General features: G+C 46.7%; 1 long non-coding RNA gene and 1 pseudogene across 1 annotated transcript; one reads left to right on the top strand and one right to left on the bottom strand.

Annotated features, from left to right (window-relative positions):
* Positions 1-57: 57 nt before the first annotated feature.
* LOC119864587 lies at positions 58-6,380 on the top strand. Its single transcript, XR_005374448.1, has 3 exons — positions 58-219; positions 5,944-6,047; positions 6,162-6,380. It is a non-coding gene; the product is annotated as an uncharacterized LOC119864587 (long non-coding RNA).
* Positions 6,381-12,734: 6,354 nt separating this feature from the next.
* On the bottom strand, positions 12,735-13,406 carry LOC608609 (annotated as a pseudogene).
* Between the last annotated feature and the right edge of the window lie 10,520 nt (positions 13,407-23,926).

The raw sequence follows: 23,926 nt of genomic DNA, 5'->3' as shown, positions 1-23,926 counted from the left end.
CGGCGGGCGTGGTAGCGGGCGCTGGTCCTGCAGCGCCCTCTTCCGGGGTCCGCTGCGCGGGAGGCCTCGCCGTGGCCCCGGAAGGCCCGCAGGGCAGGTCTCCTCCGGGATCTCTTGGCCTTGCCCTCTCCGCGGCCCCGGGCCTCCACACGTGCCTGTCGAGCTCCTACTGTGTGTCCCCCACGGCTCGAGGCTCCGGCTGCTTTGCGAGCGAGATGGGTGAGGACGCCCGCCCTTGCTCGCCCTTGCTCGCAAAGCAGAAAACGAACGCAATATGCACGGAATTGCGTATAGAAAAGTTCTTGGAAAAAAGCAAAAGCAGGATAAGGGAGTAACGGTGGGGTAGGGGTGGGTTCGGAATTAAAGAGGTTGTCGGGGTAGGAACACTATGAAAATGTGATTGGAACACACCTTGCGTGCCCCTACTCAGGACTTGTGCACCAACAAGGCACCTTGCGTGCCTCCTTCCTAGAATTCGGTTTTCCCAAATACTCAGAAGATTTTTTAAAATCTCCCACTTTTTTTTTTGAGATCTTCAGATGTCACTAACCAAGGTCTTTCTTGACCTTCCTGTTTAAATTGCCACTGCCTGGGGATCCCTGGGTGGCTCAGCGGTTTAGCACCTGCCTGCAGCCCAGGGTGTGATCCTGGAGTCCCGGAATCGAGTCCCACGTCGGGCTCCCTGCATGGAGCCTGCTTCTCTCTCTGCCCCTCTCTCTCCCTGTGTCTCTCATGAATGAATAAATAAAATTTAAAATATATAAAAAAATAATAAATTGCAACTGCCTTTTCTCCAACACATGCTTTCCCCCTACTTTTTCCATAGCATTTATATCTAGCTTACTATATATAGTTCTGTTGTAGCCCAATGAGCCTCAGAGCACCGGAGAGAAGCCTGTAATTCAACAAAATTGAGTTTACTTACTCAGTGCAATAAGGGAGGTAGCATACCAATGGAGTCCGGGGGCCTGTCACCAAACAAAGGAAAGGGAGTTATTTTAGGATTTGGCAAAGGATGGCTTTCAGGTAAAATTTACATGAAGTAGCATTTTGTTGATAGGCTGGAAACAGCACAGCTGTGTGTCAGGGGTCACTATATGGCCCGGACTGTAAAGTGGACCAAGGTTTCCAGTGCATATCGCAAGGTTAAGATAGATGTGGAATGGGGAGGTGGTTTGGGGATGGGTAAAATAGATAAAGGTAAGCGTACACTTTTTTTTCCGCATTAAAACACTCATAATTGAAATATTTTTAATTTTATGTACGATGAGTTGGCGTCAAGGTAGGTATCTTGGATGACCCAGTCAAGGAAGTTCACTTAATCAAACTTAATGAAACTTATATCCTTCGCATATTGATGGAACACTGACAGCAAAAATTGAGGCTGTATTTCTGGATCAGACCTTACTGGTTTGAGCAGGCAAGAACCCTGGCCGTCTATCCTCAGGTGGCTCCAGTAGAGCTGCTACTGACCCAGGTTGCTCTCTCAGATGCAACAAGGCAAAAAGGGGAGCACCCTGATGAGCACTGAGAAATGTATGGAATTGTTGAATCATTATATTGTACACCTGAAACTATTATAATATTGTAGGTTTATACTTCAATAAAGAAAGTTTTTTAAAACATTTTATTTATTCATGAGAGAGGCACAGAGAGAGGCAGAGATATAGGCAGAGGGATAAGCAGGCTCTTTAAGGGGAGCCTGATGTGGGACTCGATGCCAGGACCTAAGGAAAACGACCTGAGCCAAAGGCAGACACTCAACCACTGAGCCACTCAGGTACCCCCAAAAAAGTGTGTGTATGTGTTTTTTAGGATACATGTTAAGTAGTCATTCACTTACTTGAAAATCCCCACCTGGGCTGGAAATCGAGGCTGCTTCTCTGTGTCAAAATTACTTAGATCCTCCAGCCAAGAATGGGATGTTACACGCTTACTGATATACAAGAAAGAGAAAAGCAGCCCCTGGCATCCAGGAGCTGGCCTGTCACAACTAGTTCTTGGTGTTGTCCTGTTGAGCATAAACAATTTCACAAAACATCAATATCAAACTGATTATGATGGATCAGGACAAAACAAGTCCACTCCATAGTTACGCTAAACAAGAAACAGGAATATTGTCCAAGCCAGACTACCACATATCCCCTCTCCCAGCTAATGGACTACAGCTTCTTTACCATCACAGCTTTAGGCTCACTCTTGTCAGCCCTCCCTGTAGAGGAAGTTTATTAAGATCCTTGATCATGGAATTAACCCTTGTTTCTGACAGCATTCAATCCCAAACCCTCCTCCCAATCACCTAACAAGCCCAAATCCTATAATGATGTTCTAATACTCTTTTAAAAATTTTTTTCTGGGCAGCCCAGGTGGCTCAACGGTTTAACGCCACCTTCAGCCCAGGGCCTGATCCTGGAGACCCAGGATTGAGTTCCACGTCAGGCTCCCTGCATGGAGCCTGCTTCTCCCTCTGCCTGTGTCTCTGCCTCTCTCTCTCTCCCTCTCTCTCTCTCTGTGTCTCTCATGAATAAACAAAAACTTTAAAAATTTTTAAAGTTTTTATTTATTTATTTGAGGGAGAAAGAGAGAGTGTGTGCACAAGTGGGTGGGGGGATGCAGAGAGAAGAAGCAGACTCCCTGCTGAACAGGGAACCAGATTCTGGTCTTAATTCCAGGATGCTGGGTCATGACCTGAGCTGAAGGCAGATGCTAAACTGACTGAACCACCCAGGGGTCCCTGTTCTAACACTGTTAATGATACATGCCATGGTTTCCTATGGTGCGCATTCTCTATCAGAGCAATGAATAATAAACCCTATTTTTCAATAATAGATAAATTCCTGGTGGTTGTTGCCTGGAAAGAATTGACAGGATTTCAAACAGTTTCAATCTCAGAAACTTTAGAAAACAGTTTCTCGGTAAGAAAGCAGGAATCACTCAAAGAAATGGATTACTATCAGAGTATAGCTGCAGCGTGTCCTTGAGAGAAATACTGTTTCAGCTGGCTTTATCTGTGTTGATGAACAGCCAGACAACTTTTTACAATCTGAGCTAATTGTTCCTTTCTTGATGTCCTTATTTGAATCTTCACACTAGAAGGCAGAAGAGCTGGGGGTTTTGTCTCCCTTATTCATTCTCATTTCTCAGTGCTTGCTATGTGCTCATTTTAAAGGAATAGATGTTTGTCTTTTTCTATAATGGTGGGCTGTCTTTTCATTTTTTTGATGGTGTTCTTTGAAGCAAAGAAGTTTTTAGCTTCAGTGAAATCCAATTTATCTTCTTTCCTTGTTTGCTTGGGCTTTTGGTGTCATTTAAGAATCCATTGCAACATACAACGTCATGAATATTTACCCTTGTGTTGTCTTCTAAGAATTTTATAGGTTTAGCTCTTGCAGTTAGGTCATTGATCTGTTTTGAGTTCATTTTTTTATTTTTATTTATTTATGATAGTCACACACAGAGAGAGAGAGAGAGGCAGAGACATAGGCAGAGGGAGGAAGCAGGCTCCATGCACCGGGAGCCCGACATGGGATTCGATCCCAGGTCTCCAGGATCGCGCCCTGGGCCAAAGGCAGGCGCTAAACCGCTGCGCCACCCAGGGATCCCTTGAGTTCATTTTTGTACATGGTGTGAGGTAAGGATCCCTTCAGCTGGTATCCTGGTAGGGCCTGTGTTGAATCCGTAGATCAATTTGAAGAGTATTGCCGTCTTAACAATGTTAGGTTTTCAAGTTCGTGTACATTGGATAATATTTTTACATCTACTTGGATCTTTAATTTCCTTCAACAATGTTATTTAGCTTTTGGAATGTAAGTTTTGCACTTTGGTTAGATTTACTCCCATGTCTTTTTTTCTTTGTTGTGCTATAGTGAATAGAATTTTTTCTTCTATCAGCTTTCATGATGTTTATTGCAAATGTGTAAAAACTACAAATGGGGTACCTGGGTGGCTCAGTTGGTTGGGCTTCTGCATTCGGTTCAGGTCATGAGTCCAGGGTCCTGAGATCAAGCCCCATGTTGGGCTCCTTGCTCAGTGGGGATCCTGCTTCTCCTTCTCCCTCTGCCACTCCCCCTTGCTTGCTCTCACTTTCTCTCTCTCTCTGTCAAATAAATAGATAAAATCTTTTTTAAAATGCAATTAATTACACATATTCAGTTGGTATAATGCAACCTTGCTGAACTTTCTATTCTAGGGTTTTGGTTTTTTTTTTAGTGGGTTCTTTTGGATTTTCTGTATATAAGATCTTGTCCTCTACAGATATAGTTTTACTTCATCCTTTCTGATCTTGAGGCCTCTTATTTGATTTTCTTGCCTAAATGCCCTAGATAGAACCTCCAGTATGATGTAGAATAGGAGAGGTGAGGGCAGACATCCTTGTTTTGTTCCTGCTCTGAGTAAGAAAGCATCCAATCTTTCACCTTGGAGTATGGTGTTAACCTGGGTTTTTCCATAGATGCCCTATATGAGGTTGAGAAAGTTCCTTTCTATTCCCAGCATAGTCCTTTTATTCTTTGTGATGCTTCTTTCCCCAGTCCTAGGCAGTTCCTCACCTGCTTCAGAATACTTGAGTGTGACCCTCTGCAGATCTTGAGGATCTTTCTCTGTGCAACTCTCTCATTGCTGGTACTCTGTCCTGTCTATGAACTCAGGCAGCCTCAGTCTCCCCAGGCTCTTAACTCCATTTTTTCAACTCAGAGAGTATTCACCTTAGTTCCTCCTCCCGGTCTGAAAACAAGGCAGTCAGCTAGGAAAATCACAGGGCTCACCTTGTTCTTTGCCCATTTCTCGAGGATCACTGTCCTTTGTTGTCTGATGTCCAATGTCTTTCATGTTGTTGTTGCATATATTTGTATACCTCATCTTTTCCTTTTTTGTTGTGGATTTTTTTTAAGATTTTATTTATCTATTCATGAGAGACACACAGAGAAAGTGACAGGCAGAGACACAGGCAGAAGGAGAAGCAGGCTCCATGCAAGGAGCCTCACGTGGGACTCGATTCTAGGTCTCCAGGATCACGCCCTGGGCTGAAGGTGGTGCTAAACCGCTGAGCCACCCGGGCTGCCCTGTTCTGTTTTTTTGTTTTGTTTTGTTTTGTTTTAAGCAAGAAAATAAATCTAGTCCTTTCTACTTCGCTTTGTATAAAAGTAGAAGTCTGTGAATTATCTAAATGAACCAGAATTTGGCAAACTTTTCCCTTTTTTTTTGAGCTTGTTGAGTCTTCTTTTTTTTTAATATTTTTTAAATTTATTTATTCATGAGAGACAGAGAGAGAGGCAGAGACATATTCAGAGGGAGAAACAAGCTCCCTGCAGGGAGCCCAATGTGGGACTTGATCCCGGAACTCCAGGATCACGCTTTGAGCCAAAGGCAGGTGCTCAACCACTGAGCCACCCAGGGATCCCGAGCTTGTTGAGTTTTCTTTAAGAAAATCTTCCTTGGGCAGCCCCGGTGGCTCAGCGGTTTGGCCCACCTTCAGCCCAGGGCCTGATCCTGGAGATCCGGGATTGAATCCTGTGTCGGGCTCCCTGAATGGAGCCTGCTTCTCCCTCTGCCTATATCTCTGCCTCTCAATCTCTCTCTCATGAGTGAATAAATAAAAGAAAGAAAGAAAGAAAGAAAGAAAGAAAGAAAGAAAGAAAGAAAGAAAGAAAGAAAGAAAGAAAGAGTCTTCCTTACCCCAGAGTTCATAAGGATATTCCAGATTTTCTCCAAAAGTTGAGAAGTTTTTCTTTTCATGTTTAAGTCTTTAACCCATCTGTAACTGGTTTTTGTGTTTGGTGTGAAATAAGAGATACACATCAATTTTGGAAGTAGTATGTTCCATTTAACCTTGCTGTAACTTAATTGGTATCATATTGAATTGTTAGATACTGTTTGAGAAGAATAGGTATCTTTTTAATACAAAATCTTGACTCTTCTTGTATTTATCCATTTTCCTATCAATAGTGATAGGTTTGTTCCAGATTTTTCCTTTGACAAAGAATACCTCTGTGAACATACTCAAGCATGTCTTTTGGTACATGGTATACATGTGCAAGAATTTGTCCAAGGTATGTATCTGGAGTGAAATTGTTGGGTCATAGGAAGGGTGAATTTACCATGAAGCTAATAAGGCTAATTTTTTATTCATCACGTTGTATTCCTTTTCTTTCTTTCTTTTTCAGTAGGCTCCACACACAGCATGAAGGCCAATGCCGGGCTTGAACTCAGGACCCTGAGATCAAGAGCTGAGCTGAGATCAAGAGTTGGATGCCTAGCCAACTGAGCCACCCAACTTCCCCTGTATTCCTTTTCTTAATGAGAATTCCTCTCTTCCATTGTACAAGCCTAAGGTCCCCAAATCGCTGGATTTGCTCCCGTAGTTTATGCATATATTAAACAAAGTAAGCAAATCTGGAAAATTCAAACAGAAGGATTTGATGTAGGAAATTGGATCAAACGGTGTGGGAAGGACTGGAGGAACAAAAAGAAGAAGGGGATCTTACATAACAATTAGGAAATTGGTACTGTCCCTGGGCTGAAGAGCCCTCCTCTATAAGAAGGGGTCCAAAAGCCTGCAAATTACACTTTCCGGATTCCTTTGCCAGCTGGTTTCTTGTTATTTCTGCCAGGGAGATACTGGCAGCAGACTAGAAGGCAAGAAGAAGGAAGACGCCATTTTTCCTGCTTTTGGTGACTCTGCTGGCAGTGATGGTCTCAGTGTGGGTGACTGTGGGCTGCAGCAGTGGTGGGGAGTTTCAGCAGCAGTGGGAATATAGGCCCCTGGGTTCCAACAGCAAAGCCCACAGCAATGCTTCCAGTAGCTCCATGGCTCCCATTGCTCCCTCTTTGTCTAGTCCTCTCACACCCTCTTCCCACCAGATCTCCAGCTCTGTTTAGAATTACTGGCATTCAAATGTCCATTTTCTTTCCATGAGTTGGGACTTCCCAGCCATATTCCCTTCCCTTCCCAGCAGGATCTCACGACTGCCCTGGAATTCAGAGCTCTCTGGCAAGCTCCCCCAGTGTTTTCACCTGTTCTCCTCCTGGGAACAGTGACTGCTCTCCAGCTCCCAGCCCCAGAGCATCCTTCAGCCCACTTCTTTGTCTCTGATCATCCCTGGTAGAAAACATCACACAACCCTGCCCCAGATCCACTCCAAATCCTGTTGCATCTGTATCATAGTTTCCCTTTGCCTTCCTGTACCTAAGCTTTTTTTTTTTTTTTAAGATTCTCTATTTATTTATTAGAGATAGAGAGAGAGAAACAGGCAGAGGGAGAAGCAGGCTTCATGCAGGGAGCCCGATGTGGGACTCGATGTGGGGACTCGATCCCAGGTCTCCAGGATCACGCCCTGGGCGGAAGGCGGCACTAAACCGCTAAGCCACCGGGGCTGCCCCCCTCTGCCTAAGTTGATGAATTGTTTCTGCCAAGTGCTCCCTGACACTTCCAGGATCAGTGACAAAAGAGTTTTTATAGCCCGAGTTGAAGGTGAACCCACAGGACCCACAGACTGCTTGCAAAAGCAAGGCTGGAAGTGGGTTTGGGCAACCTCCTGCACATCCACCAGACGGCAGCAGACACTGCCTAAAGGCAGGGTGAGCAAGCCCCCAGGGATCCTGAAAGCATTGCATTCCAAAGCATTTCTGGGGTGCCGAGGGCTGAGAGTCCTTAGCTTCCTTCCCTGAAAGCTTGGCAGTGGACTCTTCACACGCTCTCCTGCTCCAGAATCGCCTTCCCTCAGCAATGTCCTGGCTGCCTTAACCACCCCCCACCTCCCGTCCCCACCCCCCACACCTGTCATGGCGCCCCACCTGCTCAGAGTAAACGTGGGAGTCCTCACACGGCCTAAGAGCTGGCTCACTGCTGCTCTGACCTCTGCTGCTGTTCACTCACTCCAGCCCCACCGTGCTAATGGAGGCCTTGGAGGCCAGCTAACCCAGGGCCTTGTGCTTCTCTGTTCCCAGTCTGCAGGACTCTTCCTCTACATGTCTCAGCCTCCCCTTCCTTCAAATCTCTGCTCCACCAGGCCCTCCCTGAGGCACATCTCATGTGGTAGACTCGGAACTGCACTAGTCGAACCCCCTTTCCAGAAAGACCTGCAGGAAGAGCCATTATGAGACAACCTCCAGCTCTCAGATCCACCAGGGTCCACCTGGGCTGCACGGAGCCTCCCCTGAGTCACATTCTTCCTGGGCAGGGCGGGCCATGGTGGCTTGGTCCTTCCCACCCTAGGTAGGACACTCCACCAGACCATACTCGCTTCAGAACTCCCCACCGTGGCTTTGTTGCACTTGTACCAGTGCAGCTCTCCCTCTGCCCAACCCTGCTTCCTCTGCCTTCCCTTGATGGGCTTACCCAAGGCCCCTCCTCATTAGAATGTAGGCTGGTGGTTAAGGGGCAGGGATTTGGTCTCCTTATTAATGAAAGACCTAGGAGGGTGGGGTAATACAGTGGGTGCTAAATAAGAGTGATGAATGAATGAATGGAACGAGCACCTGTAGTTGGTTTGTATAGCTGGAAGATGTGCTTTCTAGAAGGTTGCAAAAGATAAGAGGGGTGCATTCTTAGCCTGGCTTCCCTAAAAGCTCAGCTAAGATGAAGTTACTTACTGGGAAGGGTGCCTTGGAGCAGGGAGAGACAGAAGTGGGGGATTCCGGGCAGGGCTGTGTTGTCAAGGTGCAGGAGTCTGCTGGAAAAAGCATGCAGAGTGCCTGCCTCACCCAGAAATGTATACCTGCGGGACAGGGGACTGGAACCTTTTTCTATTGGTTTTCATCCCCACAGGTTGAGGGCCATCCGGGGAGCGCACATTGCCAGCACCCTTGAGCTCTCTGTGGAGCCTGTCCTTCCTGAAATTGGAGGAGCCCCGGGCATGCGAGACTCTGCTTGGGGTGAGAGGCTGAGCACACAGAGCGAGTGAAAGCTGTGTGGAGGGGCATCTGTGAGGTGCTGTGCCCCCTGGGGTGAATGTGGGGGGGTCTCAGGGGCCATGCTGGCCAGGAGGTGAGAGTGATGCCCTCAGGGTGTAGCTTAGGAGGGCACGGTAGCTGCATTAGAGTGGGGAGGGCAGGAGGCCAGCAGCGGCTAAACCAGGCTTGGCAGTGAGGATCAGGGGAGGAGAAATCTTAAAATGCCATGCAGGCTAGAGGATTGACAAGAAGGGAGCAGGGAATAGGGCTGAAGCGAGTGGGAGATATCGAGGGCAACACGGGAGCGGGGCATCAGGATGAGTTTCAGCTGAAGATGCCTGAGGCCCTAGGGGCCATGGAGGTGGGCATGTCCAGCAGCCCCCATGGGAACCTGGGGCCCAGTCAGTGGTCTGGGTCAGAGACTAAGTGGATGATCACCACTCTTCTGGCTGGAGTGAGGAGGGGCCATCTCTCTGGGCCTCCCCCCGGGGTCTTCTCTAAAATCCCAGAGTCTCTAAGGCTTCCTTTAGCTCCAGATGGCTGGTTGAGCTCTGGCTGATATGACTCCCATACCCAGGCAAGGCAGGGCCTCTCCTTGCCCCCTCGGGGCTTCTCCTTGTTACCTCCAGGAGTGAATAGATACCCGGGGGCCCCAGCCCCTGCCTGCCCAGTTAGCTGCCCTGCCCGGCTCTGGAGTGGAGGGAGAACAGAAGCCCTTGTCAGGCCGCTCACTACCAAGCTCGGACAGTGTGTGTTTGGTCTGGGCTGCTACCTCTGGGGCTTCCTGATGCCAAGAGAAAGACAAGTCATTATTTAAAATCTCAAGTGCCAGGGCACCTGGGTGGCTCAGAGGTTGAGCATCTGCCTTTGGCTCAGCTTGTGATCCTGGGGGCCTGGGATGGAGTTCCCCCATCAGGCTCCCCACAGGGAGCTTGCTTCTCCCTCTGCCTGTGTCTCTGCCTCTTTCTGTGTGTCTCTCATGAATACATAAATAAAATCTTCAAAAAATTAAAAAAGGGCCACCTGGATCCCCAGGAATTGTGTAGATGAGCAGGACTAGGTTGGAATGAGACCTCGCAACAGCGCAGTGCGTGGGCCCTGCGGGAGCCGGGCAGTGAGAAGTCTAGGCCACAGGCACAGGTGCCAGGGGAGCAGGTGGAGCTTGCGGCTGCCAAGGACCATGAAGAATACCATGTCTGGTATTACTTCTTCAGCCCAGGTGTGATGTCATCGTGCCACCCCTCCAGGACCTTGATGCGACTGGCTTTATCTGCAGAGTCTCCTATGAAGGGAGTTTGGGGAATTTAGAAGCAGAGTCTGCAGCTCCAGCCTGCGGGCACCTGCCCCTTGCGGGAAGATGTTTCTCCTGGGAGCTGGCAGGAGAGGGAGCACGGAGCTCTTGGCCACACAGGTCAGGACTGGAGTTTCCATCCTGCTGAATGAAAAAGAGGGGAGAGGAAGGAGGATGGCACAGGTTCGAATGCCACAGCTTTCATTCTTCTTACCAAGTGTTAGTAGGCATTCTGAATAAGCGTTTCTTCATTTGCTGTATGCCCTTAGGTCCATCTCCAGAGACTTTAAATGTCTGTGTTTCTTTTTATCATTGTCAGCAGTTGGACGGAGAAGGGGGACGCAGAGGTCCTCACGTTGTCATGCCAGGTGTAGACCGCCAGGGGGCTGTTAAAAGTATTAGTACTTTGCATGGATGTTACAAGATGTCACATTACCAGGTGACTGTTACTGGTATTTTCTGCAGCTCTTGCCTATAAGAAGAGCAGAAACTAGGAGGGGCAGCATGCCCATACTTCCCCTCCTGCCCCCAGTTACCTGTGGCTGCGGCTAAGCTCTAGGAGGGTGAGGCTAAGGCGGCAGCTCCCTTAGTCTACCGAGGTCCCACTCATGGGAGGGAGGCTGTAGCTTGGGTACAGGATCACTGAGGATATTGGGCCCCTGTCGTCCTGGCTCCTAAAGTGCAGGTGAGGCAGCAAGAACGGAAGCTATTTGCCTCCTCCACTATGTGACCAGTTCCTGAAGTGGGAGGTCACTCAGAGAGAGAGCCAGGGCTCTCAGAGACTTTGCCTGGGGTGAGGAGAAGGCAGGGAGCTCCAAATCTTTTCCTAGAGGAATTGACTCAGTTGGCAGCAGAGGGTGGAGAAGTTCTAGCCTAGGGGTAATGCAGTTTGTGGTGAAAGGCAATTATGGGAGATTCGTGGGAGGAGATGCAAGCTAAATGGTAGGTTGGCTAGTTTACCATCCAGAACCACAGAGAGGTATCGCTCAGAAGAGCTATGCTGGGATCAGAACAAATCTCAAACAGGGACCATAAGAGATACTCCTTCAAAGGAGCCCCACCTAACTGGATCAGTCTATGGAACTTCATGCCCTGGGGGATTGTTGAAAACCACAGGGTGGGTGAAATAGGTGATGGGGACTAAGGAGTGCACTTGTGATGAGCACTGGGTGGTGTGTATGGTTGTGTTCTTTTTTTTTTTTTTTAAAGTAATCTCTACACCCAATGTGGGGCTCAAACTCAACCCCGAGATCAAGAGCCTCATGATCTTCTAACTGAGCCAGCCAGGCACCCCTTATGTACAGAATTGTTGAATCACTGTATCGTACACCTGAAACTAATACAACACCTTGTGTTAGCTAACTGGAATGTAAATAAAAATTCTAAAAAATAATAAAGAAAACAGTAAAGCAATCAGCCAGCAAGTGCCGAAACTAGTGGTGCTTAGGCTGGACACGGCAGGGAAAGAGTGAGAGGAGAACTCTGCTGGAAGTGAGGTGAAGAACAAAGATAAAAGAAATGTAGAAAAAAAATTAAATTTCCTTACAACTTGCAGCCGGTTGACAAGTCCTTGAAACAGGCAGAGTGACCTTCCCCAAGAAGCTCAGCTGCTTTGATGTTGATACTTTGCTAGAAGCAAAAGGCAACCTTAGTTTGACATTAGTCCGACCCCCAGGATCCTGTAAGTCTTTAACATATAAAAATCCCTTTGGAAACTTCCATTATCTCTACCTGCCAGATATATTCCACCCCCCTCCCCCAGATATACTATCCCAATCATCCCCCGAGCATATGGCCCCTGACATGCCTATGAAGGGTCTTATGACTAAGGTTTTACTGGATGGTAGTAAATGACCTTAACAGCAGTTAGCCCCTCAAGGTCCTGGAAACCTTGCTTCCAAATTCTTTAGAGATTTATGCTCTCCCTAACTCCCTCCCAACTTGAAAATATAATCAATTGCTCCTCACCACCCCAGTGCAGCTCTTTCTGTCCACAGGCCATCTCCGTGCTTTAATAAAACCACCTTTTTGGCACCAAAGACATCTGAAGAATTTTTTCCTGGCTGTTCGCTCCCAGACCCTAGCATCACATCAGGAATGATTGCCCTGTCAGGATGATCCAGTGGCCCAAGGCTGGGGTGGACACGTAGGAGTACATACATACATAACTCTATGCTTACCTTTTGGTGAGACTGTCAAACAGTTTTCCAGGGTGGCTGTACAATTTTATGGCCCCACCAGCAGTATTTGAAGGTGGTTATTTCTCCTCATCCATCCCAACTTTCGTTTTCTTTTATTGTATTTTTTATTTTATTTTTTTTCAGAAAACTTTTTTCAACTTGTTTTATTTACAATGCCAACTTTTAAAAGGTCATTAAACTAAAGTTAACCAGACAATAAACTAGGCAGAAATTGCTTTACAAAGAGAGGGAAAGTCCAAAATGCCACCTTCTACAGAGAACCCACAGTTCAGTTTATTAAGAGCAAAGAAAAAAAGAAACTTTAGATCATACTAGAAGAAACTCAGCCATAAGTTTGGAATCTGTACTTAAACTACACATGCAAGGAGGACAATATTCTGCTAAAACAACTGATTTGCTGCTGCATTTGTCTACTGTTTGTCTAATATTAACAATTATAAACAGAGCAGTGCAACTAGTATTTGGAACAATCCTTACAGTGTTACAGTGTCAGGCATAACATCTCACTTCTCTTCACACCACTGGTTCTCTTTGGGTACCTGGGCTTCCTCTTCTTCAGTAAAGTAATTTTTGATATTGAAGGTCTTACGATCTCCTCAGGAGTTTTCCCCTTGATCATATTGGCAACAGTCTTGCATGTAACATCAAGCAAACCTTTGATGTCTAAGTAGTTCGCAGCCAGAATAAGTTCAAAAAGTGTTCCTTGGTCAACTTTCAGGAATTCTTGGTCCCAAACAGGAATATCATCTGTCCACTTTTCTTTGTTCTCATTGTCCTCAGGAGAAGGGGGGTCATCCTTGTGGCGGGTGCACCACTGAATGACCTTTTTTAATATTGCTGCGTTAACATTTGGTAGAGGAACTGGGTCATCATCTCCTTCATCATCCATTCCCAAATCTTCCAACATGGTCTTGATAGTCACAGACTGTTTGGCAATTTCAACATCAACTTCAAATATCTCTCCATCAGAACTCTGCAACTTAATTGAAGGCATGGTGCTCAGTCTCAAGCCGACTGCGGACTGGAGCAGCCTCGTCGACCAGAGAAGAAAGGCAGAGAACAAGGCCTCTACCTCCTTTTTTTTTTTTTTAATAGCCAACCTAGTAGATGTGAAATGGTGTCTCGTTATGATTTCTAATTGTATTTCTCTAATGATTAATGATCTTAAGCATCTTTTCATGTGCTTATTGCCCATTTGTATATGTTCCTTGGAAAATGTCTATTCAGATCTTTGCTCCTTTTTTATTATTTTTAAAAAAATTTTATTTATTCCAGAGAGAAAAGAGGGTGGGAGGAGCAGAGTGAGAGGGATAAGCACACTCCACTCTGAGTGCAGAGCCTGATACGGGACTTGATCCCACAACCCTGAGATCATGACCTGAGCTGAAACCAAGAGTCAGATACTTGACTGAAAGAGCCAGCCATGTGGCCCTTTGTCCTTTTAAATAAATAATAAAATAGGGGAGCCTGGGTGGCTCAGCGGTTTAGTGCTGCCTTTGGCCCGGGGCATGATCCTGAAGTCCCGGGATCGAATCCCGTATCGGGCTCCCTGTGTGGAGCCTGCTTCTCTCTCTGCCTGTGTCTCTGCCTCTCTCTCTCTTTCTGTCTCGAATGAATGAATGAATAAGTAAAATCTTTAAAAAAATAAATAAATAAAATAAATAAATAAATAAATAATAAGATAAATAGACTTTACAGTTTAGTTTTAGGTTGATGTCAAAACTGAATGGAAAGTACAGAGTTCCCAACTACTCTCTGATCTCACACACACACAGCGTCTGCCACTATCAACATCCCCACCAGAGTGGTAGGACTTTCACAGTCAATGACCATATTATCCCCCAGAGTTTGTAGTTTACATCAGGGTTCACTTCTAGTATTGTAACTTCTATGGGTCTTGACAAATTTAGAATGACATGTATTCACCATTAGAATATCAAACAAAATGGTTTCACTGCCCTAGAAATCCTCTGTGCTCTCCCTGTTCATCCTTCCCTCTCCCCAAGCCCCTGGCAACCACAGATCTTTTTGCCACCTCCATGAGGTTTGGCCTTTTCCATTTGTAGCCTTATTTTTATTTTTTTTATTTTTAATTTTTATAATTTTATTTGAATTCAATTTGCCAACATATAGTATAACACCCAGTGTTCATCTCATCATGTGCCCTCCTTAATGCCTGTCACCTAGTTACCCCATCCCCCCACCCACCTCCCCTTCTGCAACTCTTTGTTTCCCAGAGTTAGGAGTCCTTCAGGGTTTGTCTTTCTCTAATTTTTCCCCACTCAGGTTCCCTCCTTTCCCTTATGGTCCCTTTCACTATTTCTTATATTCCACAGATAAGTGAAACCATATGATAATTGTCTTTCTCCAACAGACTTATTTCACTAGCATAATACCCTCCAGTTCCATCCGTGTTGATGTAAATTGTAGGTATTCATCGTGTAGCCTTTTTAGATTGTCTTCTCTTGATTAGTAATATGCCTTTAAGTTTCCTTCATATTCTTTCCTAGCTTGATGGCTCACTTTTTAAACAACTTTTTAATTTTAAAGTAATCTCTACACCCAACGTGGGGCTCAAACTTACAACCCCAAGATCAAGTGTGGCATGCTCTACTGACTGAGCCAGCCAGGTGCCCTAGATGATTCACTTCTTTAAAACACTGAAAAAGGGATCCCTGGGTGGCGCAGTGGTTTAGCGCCTGCCTTTGGCCCGGGGCGCGATCCTGGAGACCCGGGATCGAATCCCACGTCGGGCTCCCGGTGCATGGAGCCTGCTTCTCCCTCTGCCTGTCTCTCTGCCTCTCTCTCTCCCTCTCTGTGTGTGACTATCATAAATAAATAAAAATTAAAAAAAATAAATAAAACACTGAAAAATATTCCCTTGTCCAGAGGTACCCCAGTTTGTTGATCCATTCACCCACTGAAGGACAATTTGGTTGCTTCCAAGTTTTAGCAATTATAAATAAAGCTGCTATAAACATCCACATGCAGGTATTTGTGTGGACATGTTTTCAACTTCTTTGGGTAAATACCAAGGAACAAGGCTGCTGGACTATATGGTAAGAGTATAGTTTTGTCAGAAACCACCAAACCATCTTCCAAAGTGGCTGCACCATTTTGCATTCCCACCAGCAAAGAATGAGAATTAATGGCATTATTTAATTAATGTTTTTAAATGGCATTATTTTAAATGTCATTTTGGGATAGTTCATTGCTAAAGAATACAAATATAGGAGTGCCTGGGTGGCACAGTCAGTTAAGTATCTGACTCTTGGTTTTAGCTCAGGTCATGATCTCATGGGTCATGGGATGGAGCCCCTCATCAGGCTCCGTGCTTAGCACAGTCTGCCTGAAGATTCTCTCCCTCTGCCCCCCATCCCACTCTCCCTTTCTCTCTAAAGTGAATGAATAAATCTTAAAAAAAAAAAAAAAAAAGAGAGAGGGCAGCCCCGGTGGCGCAGCGGTTTAGCGCCGCCTGCAGCCCGGGGCGTGATCCTGGAGACCTGGGATCGAGTCCCACATCAGGCTCTCTGCATGGAGCCTGCTTCTCCCTCTGCCTGTGTGACACACTCTGCCTCTCTCTCTCTCTGTCTCAATAAATAAATAAAATCTTAAAAAAAAAGAGAGAGAGATATAACTGATCTTTGCATATTGATCTTGTATCTTGCAACCTTACTAAACTCATTTATTAGCTCTAATAGTTATGTGTATGCGTGTATTCCTTAGGATTTTCTGTGTATAAGTTCATGTTATCTATTAAAATATAATTTTACTTCTTCCTTTCCCATTTGGATGCTTTTTATTTTATCCTCTTGCCAATTGCCCTGGCTAGACGTTCCAGTAAACACACCATGGAGACTCACATTTCCACCCCACACCTCTCTCCAGCCACCTTACTGACATCTGTACTTGGATGCCTTAACAGACATCTCCTACTGACTCATGATCATCTCTGCAAACCTACATCTCCCACAGTCTTCCTCAATTCTGGCCTCCAGTGTTGAAATCAGGTCCCCCTCCACTCCTCACTTTCTCTCATCCCAACAACACCTGTGTCTCCACCTTCAAAATATGCCCAGCTCTGCAACCATGAGTGCACTCCAAGCCCCCAGAGTCAGGCGCTTGGATCGGTGCAGTAGACTCCTAACCAGTCCTCCTGCACCTGCCCTTACCCACACCTCAGTCCAGTGATTGATTGATTGATTGATTGATTGATTGATTTGAAAGAGAGAGGGAGATAGCAAGAGAGAGCATGAGCAACAGGGGTGGGCAAGGGGAGGAGAAGCAGGCTGCCCGCTGAACAAGGAGCCCATCACAGAGCTCAATCTCAGGACCCCAGGATCATGACCTGAGCAGAAGGCAGACACTTAACCGACTGAGTCACCCAGGTGCTCTCCAGTGACCCTTTTAAAAGTAAGTCTCAGCGTTTGTCCAGAAGGTGTAGCTATTCTGATAAAGCATAGTATTTGTGAAGGGAGGGGAAGAGCTTTTCCTTATGGTAGCTGAGTGTGGTGGGGATGGAGGGGTGTTACTTTGTGTTTAGGTTAGGATTTTCCCTCGAGGTGGAAAGTTCCACCTCCTATAAGGTTATAACCAACTTTTTATTAAAAGCAAGACTCAGGAGAGAATCAGGTAGGAAATACCCCCTTCTTCCTGGGGCTAAATGTTCTCACTTGAAAACAAGTTCAGCATAAGGATGGATTGACCTACTTTAGCAGGGAAAGCTCTTATTGCTTGGTGCTCTGTTTATAACACAAGGCAGAGTAATATTTTTATATTTAAATGAAAAAACAGGGCAGCACAGGTGGCTCAACGGTTTAGCGCCACCTTCAACCCAGGGCCTGATCCTGGAGGCCCGGGATCAAGTCCCACGTCAGGCTCCCTGCATGGAGCCTGCTTCTTCCTCTGCCTGTGTCTCTGCCTCTCTCTCTCTTTCTCTGCGTCTCTCATGAATAAATAAATAAAATCTTTAAAAAAATGAAAAAAACGAAAAAAATCATATATATGGGTGTGTGTATATATATATGGATGTGCAGATGTATGTTTTTCTAAAGGAGGAAAGCATTCTGGTCACTGGGAGCCAACTTTGAGGTGAATAGCCTGGTTAGAAATAAGGATATTCTTTTAAAAATTAAGTAAATATGATGAGATGTTTACGCTTTTTAAAAAATAGATTTAATTTATTTATTTGAGAGAGAGAGTGCGCACAAGCAGGGGGAGGGGCAGAGGGAGAGGGAGAAGCAGGTTCCTTCCTGAGCAGGGAGTTAGAGTTGGGGCTCAATCCTGGGACCCCAGAATCATGACCTGAGCCGAAAGCAGACGCTTAACTGAAAGAAAGAATCTAAAAGAGTACATACTATACAATTCCATTCACAAGGAATTCTAGAGCCGGCAAAACTAACCAGTGGTGGGAAGACAACGGCCTTGGCGCCTTTCTGGAGGCCAAGGCCAACTGGCCAGGCCAGGCAGCCCTTTCTTCTAGTCCCAGCTCAGACCTTCCCTCACCGAGTGACCCTGGGCAAGCCATGGCCCTCTCTGGCCTTTGTATCCTCCACATAAATCTCAGTGGTGGCTGGAGTAGCGGCTGATGCTTCCTCTCATCCCGACCCCCCAGGATGCGGTGATTGCCCTGCAAGGGCCTCAGGGAATGCCCTGTGCTAGCCCGCAGGTGGCCCAGGCCTTCGACGCGGGGTGAGGAGCCCTCCCTCTGGCTCTGGAGCTCTGGACTCCGGCAGACCTGGGTGGAGCTGGATGCCAGGCACCCACCACGAGTGGGGCTGGGGCTCCCTGCTCTCCCACAAAGCAGGGGCTTGGAGGGTGACAGACCTGCCCTCAGCTTTTGTTCCTGTCTCCAGGGCTTGGCCAGCCAATGACAACATAGCCCTGAGAATAAAAGCCCCTTGTCCAGAGTTCTGAGCCCTAACCCTCTTACATGTCACCAGCGGAAAGGTGGAACCAGTGGCAGAAGGGCCTCTCTGATTTCTCGGCCAGCCGTCCCTCGTCCCTCACTCTGGGCCCAAGCCGGTCCCATCACACAGCGCTGGCACCTTGGCCGGGCGCCTGCATGGCTGAATATAATCATCACTCAGGTCTCTAATGATGGAGCCGTCAGACTGGCCAGCCCGGGAGAATCTGAGCATCCACTGGCCTCGAGAGCTACAGACCCAACTCTGCCCAGTGTGGCCTGGCCCAAGGGTCTGCCTCCTTTCCTTGGGGGCCCAGATTGTTCCTTGAGCAGCAAGGGGGCCTTGATTGGGTAGCCACAGGTTCTCTCTGGGTTCACTCAGCCCTTCAGGAAGCATGGTCAGAACCCCCGTCAGCAGAGTGGAGGGCAGCTGCCTCCAACCAGACAAGAAGTACCACAGCACCAGTATGGCCAACCCCAGGGAGGCTGGGCAAGACTATGAGGACTTTGAAGAGCCAGGAGGAGATGGGCAGGTCCCTGGGATCAGGCTGGGAGAAGAGAAGGAGACAAGCCCGTTTGGGAGGATGGCTTTCTGAGTACGTAGGGGGATGCCGCTGGCAATAGTCACACAGACACTGTAGAATGTAGCTGTGCTAGAGGCTGGGGCAGCTGCAATGAGCATATATACCCCAGGGAGACTGGACTTCAGAAGGCCAGGGGGCAACCTGGGCATTGGTTTTATTTGAATATTTAGTTGAGGGAAAAGTTAAGAATTTAACATGTAGGGAAGCCCGGGTGGCTCAGCGGTTTAGCGCTGCCTTCAGCCCCGGGCGTGACTCTGGAGACTGGGGATCGAGTCCCGCGTCGGGCTGCCCGGTGCATGGAGCCTGCTTCTCCCTCTGCCTGTGTCTCTGCCTCTCTCTCTCTCCGTGTCTCTCATAAATAAATAAAATCTTAAAAAAAAAAAAAAAGAATTTAACATGTAAGTGGTACAAAAGTCAATCCTTTAAAACAAAGAGCCATATAATAAACGAAGTCGAATGCAAATTTCATGTGAGCTTTAAAGATGAAATGAAGAGACTTAAAAAAAAAAAGTGTGTTTGTAGAGACACTTTGCCAACAGACCCAGGGCCCTGAGCAGGGGAGGGCGAGACTTAGGTCTACACTTGCAGGGACCATCTTGCCAACAACCCCCCCACACACCCCGCCTCCTCAGGAAAAGCCTCCCCCGAGGCTCAGCCCCCCACCCCCCACTCCTCCAACTCTCCCTTCCCCAGTCACACTGCAGCACTGCAGGCTGCCTCTCCCCACTCTGTACTGCGACTCCTTTCATCGCACTTCCTTTCTTTTCTTTTTTTAAATTTATTTATTTATGATAGTCACAGAGAGAGAGGCAGAGATACAGGCAGAGAGAGAGGCAGAGATACAGGCAGAGGGAGAAGCAGGCTCCACGCACCGGGAGCCCGATGTGGGATTCGATCCCGGGTCTCCAGGATCGCGCCTGGGCCAAAGGCAGGCGCCAAACCGCTGCGCCACCCAGGGATCCCTTTCATCGCACTTCCATCTGCACCGCGTCACGGACCTGCTCGAGTCAGGGTCATTAGGGACGCCTGGGTGGCTTACGCACCTTAGGGAGCATCAGCGGCCCTTCAAGCAACCCGTCACTCCCTGACAAAGGTTCTGGGGCTCATGGCCTGATGGGCCTGCTACTCCCCAGACTGTTCCTTCTCAGTGTCCTTTGCAGCTTGCTCCTCTTTTCTCTCCAAGCCTACTCACCGCGGTGAACCCCACGGCTCTGAGCCCACAGTGGCTTGGATTTCTGGTTTTGACATAATTGCTGCCAGTGTTGAGGGCTCTCTGCTAGGTGTGGGCAAAAGAACAGCTCCTTCCTTACTCCTACACCTCACAGCCCTGACCTCCCACTGGGAACTCTGCACCAACTAGACCCTCATCTTATACAGGATCTTTTTATTATTTTTTTATTTAAATTCAATTTAGGTAACATATACTATATTATTAGTTTCAGGGATAGAATTTAGTGATTCTTCAGTTGCGTAAATACCCAGGGCTCATTCCATCACTCAGTTACCCCATTCCCTCACCCCCTCCCCTCCAGGGACCTTCAGTTTGTTTCCTAGAGTTGAGACTCTCTTATGGTTCCCCCACTCTGTTCTCTTCTTATTTTATTTTTCCTCCTTTTCCCCTTTGTTCATCTGTTTTGCTTCTTAAATTCCATATGAGTGAAATCATATGATGTTTGTTTTTCTCTGACTGACTTATTTTGCTCAGCATAATACCTTCTAGTTCTATCCACATCATCGTAAATGGCAAGACTTCATTCTTTTTGATGTCTGTGTAGCATTCCATTATATATATACCACATCTTCTTTATCCATTCAACTGTCGATGGACATCTGGGCTTTTTCCATTGTTTGGCTATTGTGGACATTGCTGCTATAATCATTGGGGTGTGATGCCCCTTTGGATCACTGTATCCTTTGGATAAATACCTAGTAGTATAATTGCTGGGCTGTACGGTAGTTCTATTTTTAACTTTTTTTTAAAGATTTTATTTATTTACTCATGAGACAGAGAGAGAGAGAGTCAGAGACACAGGCAGAAGGAGACGCAGGCTCCATGCAGGGAGCCCAACGTGGGACTCGATCCCCGGTCCCCAGGATCACACCCTGGGCTGAAGGCAGCGAGCCACCGGAGCTGCCCCTATTTTTAACTTTTTGAGGAACCTCCATCCTGTTCTCCAGAATGGCTGCACCAGCTTGCATTCCCACTAACAGTGTAGGAGGGTTCCCCTTTCTCTGCACTCTTGCCAACATCTATTGTTTCCTGAGTTGTTAATTTTAGCCATTCTGACTGGTGTTGAGGTGAGATCTCTTTGTGGTTTTGATTTGTATTTGTATTCCCCTGGTGCTGAATGACGTTGAGCATTTTTTCATGTGTCTGTTGACCATTTGTATGTCTTCTTTGGAGAAATGTCTGTTCATATCTCCTGCTCATTTCTTGACTGGATTCTTGTTTTGTTTTGTTTTTTGAGTGTTGAGTTTGAATAGGTTCCTTATAGATTTTGGATACCAGCCCTTTATCTGATGAGTCATTTGCAAATATCTTCTCCCATTCTGTCAGCTTTAGCTTTCTAAGACTGTTTCCTTTGCTGGGCAAAAGCCTTTTATTCTGATGAAGTCCCAATAGTTCATCTTTGCTTTTGTTTCCCTTGCCTTTGGAGATGTGTCTAGCAAGAAGTTGCTGCACCCAAGGTCAAAGAGTTTACTGCTTACATTCTCCTCTAGGATTTTGATGGATTCCTGTCTCACATTTAGGTCTTTCATCCATTTTGAGTTTATTTTTGAATAGGGGTAAGAAAGTGGCCTGGTTTCATTCTTCTGCATGTAGCTGTCCAATATTCCCAACACCATTTATTGAAGAGACTGTCTTTTTTCCATTGGATATTCTATCCTGTTTTGTCGAATATTAGTTGATCATATAGTTGTGGGTCCATTTATGGATCCTCTATTCTGTTCCATTGATCTATGTGTATGTTTTTGTGCCAGTCCCATACTGTCTTGATGATCACAGCTTTGTAATACAGCCTGAAGTCTGGAATTGTGATGCCAGGTATCTTATGGGTTTTGCTGAGTCTACAATGTGATCCCCACATTGGGCCCAGAGCCTGATTAAAAAAGAAAGAAAAAGAAAAAACCTTAACTAAGCCACAGTATTCTCAAGTACACAATTACAATAATGCTCCCTCATCCCAGTATAATTTTTAATGTATTTTACTTTTTTTTACCAAGTGTACAGAGAGGGACACACAAAATTCAATAGTATATTTCTGCAGGGTTTTTCCAGACTGGTATTTTTTTTTTAATCTCTTAACCTTCTTTTTTAAGCAGGCTCTGGGCCCAATGTGGGGCTTGAACTTACAACCCTGAGATCAAGAGTCACATACTCTTTTGACTGAGCCAGCCAGGTGCCCTCGTTAAGATTTTTTCTTAAGAAAAAATGCACAGTTTAATCCTTGTCTACAACGTGCCAGAGAAGTCAAGATGTGATGCAGGTCCAATGACAGCCCTCACTGACCTCAAAGGGAGGCCTGAAGCTAAAATAGGTCATCAGGATTGTCTGGCACTGGGCTGTGGTGGCCAGGGTTTTTACCCCCATTTGGATCAGTTATTGGATGTGAGCCACTGTAGGAAAAGGGTGACCTTGGGCAAGTTGATTGTGCTCTTTCCTTGCATTAAGTGTCTGGGCAGTGCCACTCAGACACAGGACATGGGTGGGCACAGGGCAGGAGGTGCTGGAAGGACCAGCAGGATGAGGTTATGTGAAGGGAGGGCTGAGATGACAGAAGCAGGGAAGATGACATGGAGGTTTTGCCAACGGTTGGACCCTGAGCCACCTGAAGCTCTGAGAGTGGGAGCTGTGAGCCCTGTCATATCCTGAAGCTCTGCACTGGGCAATATGCCACCTATAGCCCTACTGATGGGCTTGGCAAGTCAGGTAGCACTCAGGAAGCTGAGCTTGTACGAGAGCTTCACAGTTTACAAAGTGCTGTTTACACTCCATTTGCCATCACCCCACCATCGTTAGATGGCTTTCAGTGCTGCTAACCCTACATCCTGGGACCAATATAGCCAGAGAGGAATTGACACCAGGGAAGAAAGCCAGGCCCTGGGCTGAGCAATGATATATGAAGGGCTTGCTTGGGGGCGCTGGAGGCACATTCAGCAAACACATGGGTGGTAGAGACATGGGGGGTTAGCATCTATGTATTTCTGGAGGACAGAACTGTGAGTCTCAAAACAAGCTTAACAGGTTAGAAATATGAACCTCGGTTTTGACAAAGGTCAGGTCTAGCACATGTGTCCCCAAAACCAATTGAGAGCAGTTATATCCCTCAGGACAGGAAAATGATATATGGGAATGTATGGGTATCAGTTCAGGGTGACTCAAAAGAAGGATGCATGATACTGATCATGGGAACAAGGCAAGTTATTGAAGCCCTCAGACCCAGACAAGAAGAGTCCTCAGGGCCCAGGGACGTGCATGATCTGAATCCATACTATCCTCTTCCAGACCATACTGGGTACCTGGAACCCCAGAATCTCTTGTCGAAATGGCCCCACGCCTATTTCTCCAGCCATTTCCCTGAAGGATGGGTTGCAGAGGCTGAGGGGTGTGGACAAAGCTGGAACATGTGGACTCAGGTATCTTCATGCATGTTCCTAGTGTATCTTGCATTGAAGGTGGAGGCAGGCCTAATTGGAAGGGAACCAGGCTTCAGGACCAGGCAGCAGGGCTGATTTCCAAGCCCTGCCACATCCTGGGACAGAACTCCAAATTTAAGAATCCTAAATGCAAGCTTAGCCTTCCAAAACATTAGGAAAGTACGAAGATCAAAGTAGAACTCGTTGAATGGTGAGCTTGATTGATAACCTGTAAACTTCCAGACATGGGTCTGCATTTGTACTCCAGCCCTGGCTGTGTGAGTGCTGGGGTGGGCCTGAGGTAAGCAGCCCCTCTGCATTCATGCCTAGAATACAGAGAACCCTTTTAGATCCACCCAGGATGTTCTGAGAAGGGCACTAAGAAAACCAGGGGCCAGGAGAGCTGTCACATGAGGGA

Source organism: Canis lupus, chromosome 20 (assembly GCF_011100685.1).
Source record: "Canis lupus familiaris isolate Mischka breed German Shepherd chromosome 20, alternate assembly UU_Cfam_GSD_1.0, whole genome shotgun sequence".
NCBI classification, from domain to species: domain Eukaryota; kingdom Metazoa; phylum Chordata; class Mammalia; order Carnivora; family Canidae; genus Canis; species Canis lupus.
The sequence above is the reverse complement of the archived record's forward strand: the minus strand, read 5'-3'. Positions and strand labels throughout refer to the sequence as shown.